Raw genomic sequence first — 10,000 nt, forward strand, 5'->3', positions numbered from 1 at the left:
TGGACAGTATAGGGATGGAAGAGTGAAGATGCTGGTTAACTTGCATAATGGGTTTGGACAGTATAGGGATGGAAGAGTGAAGATGCTGGTTAACTCTTGCATAAGGGGTTTGGACAGTATAGGGATGGAAGAGTGAAGATGCTGGTTAACTCTTGCATAAGGGGTTTGGACAGTATAGGGATGAAAGAGTGAAGATGCTGGTTAACTCTTGCGTAAGGGGTTTGGACAGTATAGGGATGAAAGAGTGAAGATGCTGGTTAACTCTTGCATAAGGGGTTTGGACAGTATAGGGATGAAAGAGTGAAGATGCTGGTTAACTCTTGCGTAAGGGGTTTGGACAGTATAGGGATGAAGGCAGGAGGAAATACAGATGAAGGAAGATTATTACAGAGTTTACCAGAGTGAGGGATGAAAGAGTGAAGATGCTGGTTAACTCTTGCATAAGGGGTTTGGACAGTATAGGGATGAGCATGAGTAGAAAGTCGTGTGCAGCGGGGCCGCGGGAGGGGGGGAGGCATGCAGTTAGCAAGTTCAGAAGAGCAGTCAGCGTGAAAATAGCGATCATATTGTTATTATTATTATTATCATTATGCTAGTGTTACCATATCCGCGCGAAGCCCCACCCAGCAAGGCCTTTCAATACCCAAATGTTTTTTTCTTTCTTTGTGTTGGATTTGTTTTGTTGTGTTGGCAAAGAATGTGTTCCTTTTTTAAACTCAGATTTGTAACACTGATTCATTAGTTCTGAGGAGGAGGATGATGGGTGTTATTTTTGTTATTGTTCTTGTTATTGGTATTTTACGTTTCCAGTCGTAGTAGTCGTAGTAGTAGTAGTAGTAGTAGTAGTACCATCATCACAAGTAATAATTCTAATCCAATAAAAATGGTACTGATTAGATGCAAATATCGGTAAGAACATTGATACAACTCCTGATAATTAATACACAAAGACTTTTCATTAATTCCTCTTCGCAAAATCAATCCATTCGCGTTATTTTCCTTCGCTTCGTCCTTTGTAACGCTTCCTTCCCCTTTCCTCCATCCATCAACCCGCTTCTCTTTGCTCTCTCCTTCCTCTCCTCTCCTCCATCCGTCACTCCCCCTCTCTCCTTCCTCCCCTCTCCTCCATTCGTCTCCCCTCCCTTTCCTTCCCTCCATCCGTCACTCCAATTTTCCTCTCCAGCGTCCGCCTTCTCCTCCTCCTCCTCCTCCTCTTCCTCTTCCCTCCTCCCTTCTTTGCAATAAACTTCAGTAACTTCAAGGTCCGTATATTTGGGTTTTCTTCTTCAAAGTTTTTTTTCCTCATTGTGTGTTTATATAATCCAGTTATTAACGTCTCTCTCGCTCTCTCGCCCTCTCTCTGGCTATCTCTCTCTCTCTCTCTCTCTCTCTCTCTCTCTCTCTCTCTCTCTCTCTCTCTCTCTCTCTCTCTCTCTCACTCTCTCCCTTCCTTCCTTCCCTTTCCCTTTTTCCTTCCTTCCCTTCCTTCCCTTCCCTTCCTTCCTTCCTTCCTTACCTTACCTTCCTTCCTTCCTTCCTTCCATTCCCTTCCCTTCCCTTCCCTCCCTTCCTCCCTTCCTTCCTTCCTTACCTTACCTTACCTTACCTTTCCTTACCTTCCCTTCCCTTCCCTTCCCTTCCCTTCCCTTCCCTCCCTTCCTCCTTTACAGTGTCGCTAATCATGTTATCTTTCCTCCCCCGCAGGTGAGTGGCGTTGACAGGCTGGCTGGGTGTCGCTGTTAAAGGGTAAGTCACAACACCCTTCACGCTTATGCTTGGGGGCGAGACCGGTCCAGCCTCCACTGTGTCCCTGTGTTATAGACGCTGCCCCTCAGTCAACCAGTGTCTGTGTTCACCCACGATAAGACACTGGTAGAGGTTGTTGTGGGTGTTTCCATGGGTAGTTTTATGACCCTGGTGGTAGTCTGGCCCTTCTTCTGTATCATGAACCTAGGAAACACTTAATTGTGAAGGCTTTCGTAGGTGTTGCGGGTGTTTCCATGGGTAGTTTTATGACCCTGGTGGTAGTCTGGCCCTTCTTCTGTGCCATGAACCTGGGAAACACTTATTTGACAAGGCTTTCGTAGGAGTTGTGAGCATTTCCAGGGGTAGTTTTATGACCCTGGTGGTAGTCTGGCCCTTCTTCTGTGCCATGAACCTGGGAAACACTTATTTGACAAGGCTTTCGTAGGAGTTGTGAGCATTTCCAGGGGTAGTTTTATGACCCTGGTGGTAGTCTGGCCCTTCATCTGTGCCATGAACCTAGGAAACACTTAATTGACAAGACTTTCTTAGGAGTTGTGAGCATTTCCAGGGGTAGTTTTATGACCCTGGTGGTAGTCTGACCCTTCTTCTGTACCATGAACCTAGGAAACACTTATTCGACAAGGCTTTCATAGGAGTTGTGAGCATTTCCAGGGGTAGTTTTATGACCCTGGTGGTAGTCTGACCCTTCTTCTGTACCATGAACCTAAAGAAACACTCATTAGAACACGACCAATCTGCTCTGAGGCCTTCGTAAAAACTTGTGGAAACCAAGAGAGTGTAAAACTATCGACCATATTTGCAAACATTTCTGAACCTCCACTCCCACATTGGCTTAAGCTTTTGTAGAGGTTGTGGGTTAGTTCACGAGTACTTTTATGAGCATAGTGATAGTTTAACAAGGCTTCTACACTGTGGATCTGTAAACTAACTCAAAGGAACCCGAATCATCTCCTTTGTGGCATAATGAAATGTTTGTTGTGAGGGATGAAAACGTCTGAAGATCTTCGAATACGGTTAAATAGGGTTCAATAGGCACCTAACACATGTAGAGAGGGAATCAGATACAGAATTATGAGGAACTTCTGGAGAATCGAATACAGTTAAATAGGGTTCCAGTCCTCCAAGCCCAGTGTTCTTACCCAGAGAGCCCGCGGTTACCAGCCTTACCGGGACCTTTACCTCAAATATGTTATCATTTATTTAGTATATTTGGGACTATTTCATGGCTTAGGTTTATTTATTTGCTTTTTTTAATTCTATCACAGTTGACTAAAGAAATTTCATCCAATCAGCTTCGACTTCAGGAATGAGAGGCGTGGGTTGTGTGTGTGTGTGTGTGTGTGTGTGTGTGTGTGTGTGTGTGCTGGGTGAGTTTGAGAGAGAGGGAATATATATGGAAAAGCTGCTTACATTGGGATAGAGAGAGAGAGAGAGAGAGAGAGAGAGAGAGAGAGAGAGAGAGAGAGAGAGAGAGAGAGAGAGAGAGACGGAGGGAAGGAAAAAAAACGAGGAAACATGAAATAAAACAAAATAAAAGGAAAAGGAAAAACAAAATGAGAGAGAGAGAGAGAGAGAGAGAGAGAGAGAGAGAGAGAGAAGTATTGATAGACAAACACACACAGATAAACATAGATCGATAGACGGATAGATAGATAGAAAGAGAGAAAGAGAAGGCGAGAGAGAGAAAGAGATAGCCAGAGAGAGAGAGAGAGAGAGAGAGAGAGAGAGAGAGAGAGATGGAAGGGGTAATAACAAAACTCACCTATCCACCGCGGTCCGTTGTGGAGAGCGGCGGCGGTGGCGGGTCGTGGGGGGGAGGGGGGAGGGGGGTCGACCTCTTGCCCCGCCAGCGCCCTTCATTGAATTTTTCCCGCGGCCAGCATACCAGAGCATCAAGCAACCGCCCGTCTCCCCCGCGCCACCTGCCCCCTCTCCCTGGTCAGCGGCGGCGGGGTTGTTGGGGTGAAGGTGCGGGGGCGGGCGGGGTGGGGTGGGGGACTCAGGCTTCCCCCAGCTCGTTCTGTTACTATGTTGATCGCGGGGAGAGTGAACTGTGGGGGAATGTTTGCAAGATTCACCGGTTATTACATGCTTAAGAAATTCCGATGAGGTATTGTGGAAGCTTCTGAGTGGAGATTCCTGAGTTGTTACCAGAATTCCACAAAGTAAGGTAAGGGAAGGGAAGGTAAGGTAAGGTAAGGTAAAATTTTTTTTAGGCTTTCTTGAGGGGCCCTAGATGGTAGTCGGCCCCAGCCCGTCATGGCGCAGGCAAGTGTTTATAGTGGCGCCATCTTCTCCTGGCTCATGCTGCCCCCCGGAACTCCTCCTTGATTCACTTGGACGGTTTCCTCTAGAATCCGGGTTGATGGGAGGTCTTCAGGACAGCATGTGGGTAGTTTTAAGCCACTCGGCGGTGACTGAAAAATCCCAGGTGGTAGCGTGGGGATTCGAACCCGCGGTGAATGTGGGCCCAGCACGCTACCACTCAGCCACCGCCTATCCTTTGCTCCTCGGATGAAGATAAATTTGGGGTTTACCAGACATGGGTTTACAAGAGAGGTTTAAAGGAGGTATTTCATTATTTATTATTTTGCCAACTTATTTTAGAGAGCTTGTTTGTAGAAATTCTTATGCTGTTACCAATCCTGCAAATACCGAGTTTTTAATTTTTTATTTCTGAAGGTACATTTGGGGGTTACAAAAGCCTCGGTTATTACACACTAAAAGAATTCTGCTAATGTATTGTGGAAGGCTTCTGGGTGGAGTTTCCTGAGTGGTTACCAGTATACATCTCTACGCTCGTCAGATAAAGACAAATTTGGGGATTACCAGAGACATTTAAAGGAGTTATTTCACACCTAAAATGTTCCGCCAACTTATTTTAGAGGCCTTGTGGGTGAAAATTCTTATGTTAATTCGCTTCTGAGTGGAGATTCTTAGTTACTGCCCCCAAATTCCGCGTCTCTACCTTCGCATTTGGGGGTTGCAGGACGCACTGAGTCGAGGTTAAAAACGCCTTCCAGCAGTAAAGAAATATAAGGTGTGGTTAAGTAAAGGTTAAGGTCCACGTTAGAAAAGCCTTCCAGTTGTAAAGAAATGTTAGGTAAGGTTAGGTTCTGTAAGGGCAAGGGTTTGAGTCAAGGTTAGACAGGCCTTCCAACAGTAAAGTAAGGTAAGGGAAGGGAAGGTAAAGTAAGGTGAGGTAAGGGAAGGGAAGGTAAGGGAAGGTTAGGTTCTGTAGGGCAAGGGTTTGAGTCGAGGTTAGACAAGCCTTCCAACAGTAAAGTAAGGTAAGGTAAGGGAAGGGAAGGGAAGGGAAGGGAAGGTTAGGTTCTGTAAAGGCAAGGGTTTGAGTCGAGGTTAGACAAGCCTTCCAACAGTAAAGTAAGGTAAGGGAAGGTAAGGGAAGGTAAGGTAAGGTTCTGTAAGGGCAAGGGTTTGAGTCGAGGTTAGACAGGCCTTCCAACAGTCAAGTAAGGTAAGGGAAGGGAAGGTAAAGTAAGGTAAGGTAAAGTAAGGTAAGGTTCTGTAAGGGCAAGGGTTTGAGTCGAGGTTAGACAGGCCTTCCAACCGTTGTAAGGTAAGGGAAGGGAAGGGAAGGGAAGGGAAGGTTAGGTTCTGTAAGGGCAAGGGTTTGAGTCGAGGTTAGACAAGCCTTCCAACAGTAAAGTAAGGGAAGGTAAGGGAAGGGAAGGGAAGGCAAGGTTAGGTTCTGTAAGGGCAAGGGTGTCACTCGAGGTCAGACAAGCCTTCCAACAGTAAGGTAAGGTAAGGTAAGGTTAGGTTCTGTAAGGGAAGGTAAGGTTAGGTTCTGTAAGGTAAGGTAAGGTTAGGTTCTGTAAGGGAAGGTAAGGTTAGGTTCTGTAAGGGAAGGTAAGGTTAGGTTCTGTAAGGGAAGGTAAGGTTAGGTTCTGTAAGGGAAGGAGGTAAGGTTAGGTTCTGTAAGGGAAGGTGAGGTTAGGTTCTGTAAGGAAGGTAAGGTTAGGTTCTGTAAGGGAAGGTAAGGTTAGGTTCTGTAAGGGAAGGTAAGGTTAGACAAGTTCCAACAGGAAGGTAAGGTTAGGTTCTGTAAGGAAGGAAGGTTAGGTTCTGTAAGGGCAAGGGTGTCACTCGAGGTTAGACAAGCCTTCCACCAGTAAAGTAAGGTAAGGGAAGGGAAGGGAAGGTAAGGTAAGGTTAGGTTCTATAAGGGCAAGGGTTTGAGTCAAGGTTAGACAGGCCTTCCAACAGTAAAGTAAGGTAAGGTAAGGTTAGGTTCTGTAAGGGCAAGGGTGTCACTCGAGGTTAGACAAGCCTTCCAACAGTAAAGTAAGGTAAGGTAAGGTTAGGTTCTGTAAGGGCAAGGGTGTCACTCGAGGTTAGACAAGCCTTCCAACAGTAAAGTAAGGTAAGGGAAGGGAAGGGAAGGGAAGGGAAGGTAAGGTTCTGTAAGGGCAAGGTTTTGAGGCGGGGTTATTCAAGCCTTCCAACTGTAATGTAAGTTAAGGTAAGGGAAGGGAAGGGAAGGGAAGGGAAGGTTAGGTTCTGTAAGGGCAAGGGTTTGAGTCGAGGTTAGACAAGCCTTCCAACAGTAAAGTAAGGTAAGGGAAGGGAAGGGAAGGTAAGGTAAGGTTAGGTTCTGTAAGGGCAAGGGTTTGAGTCGGGGTTAGACAAGCCTTCCAACAGTAAAGTAAGGTAAGGGAAGGGAAGGGAAGGTAAGGTTCTGTAAGGGCAAGGGTTTGAGTCGAGGTTAGACAAGCCTTCCAACAGTAAAGTAAGGTAAGGTAAGGTAAGGGAAGGGAAGGTAAGGTTAGGTTCTGTAGGGCAAGGGTGTCACACGAGGTTAGACTAGCCTTCCACCATCCTCCCCGTTATATATCACCGTCGCATTTTCAACCTTCCCGGCGATGTTTTCTGCATTAATTCATGTCCCCGAATTACCATTATGCATCACCGGCTCCGAATGTCCCAGGCAGGGGTCGTAATGAAGCCCCAATTACTCCACAACATTTACCTGCTCGGCGCCTCATCAGCGGCCCGCATGAGATAGTTTTACACATTTATGCAGCATTTGTTCGGTTTGCAGGTTTCATATATCTTCATTTTATCAGCGCCGGAAAGAGTAAGAAATAAAAATACAGTCTCGTCCTGCATTAGGGGGGGCTTCGTGGTGCAGTGGTTAGCACACTCGGCTCACAATCGAGAGAGCCCGGGTTCGATTCCCGGGGGGAGTGGAAAAACTTGGGCGGCTTTTCCGATACCCTACGCCCCTGTCCACCCAGCAGTGAATGGGTACCAGGTATTAATCGGGGGTTGTGTCCCGTCTCCTGGGGTCTGTTCCCTTCTCCTATAATTCCTTCCCCTCCTGTCTCTCCGGCATATGACCACAGATGTTGCGCCGACTAAACGAAGCTTTCCTGCATTAGGGTTCAAACTTTCCCACCCCGACCCAGTTCTGTGCTAACCGCCTCACTCCCGACCCTTTCTGAAGCCCTGTACACCCTCCCCTTCATTTTATCAGCGGCGGAAAAAGTAAGCAATAAAAATCCACTCTCGTCTTCATTAGGGTCCAAACTGTCTCACTCCGACCCAGTTCTGTGTTAACCGTCTCATCCCCGACCCTTTCTGAAGCCCTGTACAACCTCCCCTTCATTTTACCAGCGCCCCAAAAAGTATACTTCAAAAATAGTTACATGCTGCATCAGTCTCTTGCAAACTTTACTTACCCCGACCCAGTTTTGTTGTCGGGACCCAGAAGCCGAACAGAGGAATGACCATAACAACACAGATTATAATGACCCCCAATCAGACATGGTGTTCTAACATCTCTTATATACCTCGACCTCCCACACGACCCTCTGTGCAGCCCTTCGACCGTGTGCTAAATAACCTTCCCTGTACTGCCTCCTGCCGCCTGATAGTTTGTTTATTTGTGAGGAAGAAGCGGAGATATCAATGTATAGTTTATTGTGTTGTTCTAACCTAACTCGAGCGCTTCCCTCACGCCCCCATTCTGAAGTCTCCCTTTGACCGCTTCCTAAGACCCCCTGTGCCCCCTCCCGTATCATATGGAGTTAAATTGTGAAAGGGGGCGTCTATAAAAGTATTGACATGGTTAGGTTGGGATGAAAGGAAGGAAAGAGAGTTAGGGAAGAAATTAAGTAAGAGAGTTTTTTTTTTAAAGGACCGCCTAAAAGTTGTGATATGGTTAGGTTAGGGAAAAGGGAAGGAAAGGGAAAGGAAAGAGAGAGAGAGAGAGAGAGAGAGAGAGAGAGAGAGAGAGAGAGAGAGAGAGAGAGAGAGAGAGAGAGAGAGAGAGAGAGAGAGAGATTGCTTTCCTCCGCCATAGATTTTCATTTACTCCTTGCCAATAAGCGTCCTCCTCCTCCTCCTCCTCCTCCTCCTTTTCCTCTTCCTCTCTCCCAAACAATAACACAAAAACATTACCTACCATTACTACTCCTACTACTACTACTACTACTACTACTATTTCCTCCTCCTCCTCCTCCTCCTCCAATTCGTTTCTGTTTTCTTCCTTCCTCAACACAAAATCCAATTCTAATTTTACACTTATTTTAATTACATCGTTATTAGTGTGTTTTCTCCTCCTCCTCCTCCTCCTTCTCCTCCTCCTCCTCCTCCTCCTGTATTGAGTAGTAAACACTCTCTTAAAGGCGTCTCAAGAACTATATAGACAAGCTTGTATTGGTTTCCTTCACTCTTGTATGAACAGCGCCTCCGTCTCCTCCTCCTCTGCTGTTGTTTGTTCTTCCCTTGTGTTCCTTTGTGTTCTTTTTATTCATTTTTTGTCTTATTTTTCTTCTTGTTCTTGTTGTTCTTTTTCTTCTTCATCGTTCCCATCGTCATTCTTCTCTTGCTTTCTCTTCTTCTTCTTTTTCATTCTCTTTCCTCCTCTTCCTCCTCCTCCGGCCTCTCCTGGGGTAGTTTTATGACCCTGGCGGTAGTTTGACCCTTCTTCTGTACCATGAACCTAAAAAAACACTTATGAGAAACCGATTTATCTTCTATTCGGCCTTTGGAAGTTGGTGGTATTAGAGGTGGAAGCGTATAGGATTAGCCCAAGAACACCTATTTGCTAAGGCTTTCATAGGAGTGATGGGCCTTTCCTGGGGTAGTTCTATGACCCTGGTGGTAGTTTGACCCTTCTTCCGTACCATGAACCTAAAAAAACACTTATGAGAACCCGGCTTATATTCTTTTCGGCGTCTGGAAAGAGTTGGTGTGAGAGTTGGAAGCGTCTAGGATTACTCCAAGCTCACCTATTTGCCAAGGCTTTCGTAGGGGTGATGGGTCTCCCCTGGGGTAGTTCTATGACCCTGGTGGTAGTTTGACCCTTCTTCTGTACCATGAAGCTATGAAACCCTTATCAGAACCCGGCTTATCTTCTTTTCGGCGTCTGGAAAGAGTTGGTGTGAGAGTTGGAAGCGTCTAGGAATAGCCCAAGCTCACCTATATTTGCTAAGGCCAGGAGTGATGGGCCTTTCCTGGGGTAGTTTTATGACCCTGGTGGTAGTTTGACCCTTCTTCTGTACCATGAAACTATGAAACCCTTATCAGAACCCGGCTTATCTTCTTTTCGGCGTCTGGAAAGAGTTGGTATGAGAGTTGGAAGCGTCTAGGAATAGCCCAAGCTCACCTATATTTGCTAAGGCTTTCATAGGAGTGATGGGTCTCCCCTGAGGTAGTTTTATGACCCTGGTGGTAGTTTGACCCTTCTTCCGTACCATGAAACTATGAAACCCTTATCAGAACCCGGCTTATCATCTTTTCGGCGTCTGGAAAGAGTTGGTATGTGAGTTGGAAGCGTCTAGGAATAGCCCAAGCTCACCTATTTGCTAAGGCCAGGAGTGATGGGCCTTTCCTGGGGTAGTTCTTTGACCCTGGTGGTAGTTTGACCCTTCTTCCGTACCATGAACCTAAAAAAACACTTATGAGAACCCGGCTTATCTTCTTTTCGGCGTCTGGAAAGAGTTGGTGTGAGAGTTGGGTCGGAGAATACCAATACCTCCCCTGGCTTCTTAATAACCTACTCTTGCACACCCCACAACCCCTCCTTCTCTCCCCCCCCCCTCCTTTCCTCCACCCCTCCCCTCGCTCCCTCCCCCTTTCTCTCCAAGTATTAGCCCGTTTGAAAAGCCTCCCGTTGAAGTTCCCGGGAGTTTCATGGAGTGTTTTGTGGTCCTAGTGAGAGTTTTACCCGACTTCTGCACACCACGAGCGGGGAAATCATTAT

General features: G+C 46.5%; 1 long non-coding RNA gene across 3 annotated transcripts; it reads left to right on the forward strand.

Moving 5' to 3' along the window:
- The first annotated feature begins 5,853 nt into the window (after positions 1-5,853).
- Positions 5,854-7,164, forward strand: LOC126988918 (uncharacterized). Of its 3 annotated transcripts, none has more exons than XR_007742670.1 (2): positions 5,854-5,882; positions 6,589-7,164. It is a non-coding gene; the product is annotated as an uncharacterized LOC126988918 (long non-coding RNA). The 3 variants fall into 3 exon arrangements; XR_007742671.1 differs by lacking the exon at positions 5,854-5,882 and adding an exon at positions 6,011-6,050; XR_007742675.1 differs by lacking the exon at positions 5,854-5,882 and adding an exon at positions 6,085-6,124.
- The last annotated feature ends 2,836 nt before the right edge of the window (positions 7,165-10,000 follow it).

This window comes from Eriocheir sinensis, chromosome 6 (assembly GCF_024679095.1).
Source record: "Eriocheir sinensis breed Jianghai 21 chromosome 6, ASM2467909v1, whole genome shotgun sequence".
Classification (NCBI taxonomy): domain Eukaryota; kingdom Metazoa; phylum Arthropoda; class Malacostraca; order Decapoda; family Varunidae; genus Eriocheir; species Eriocheir sinensis.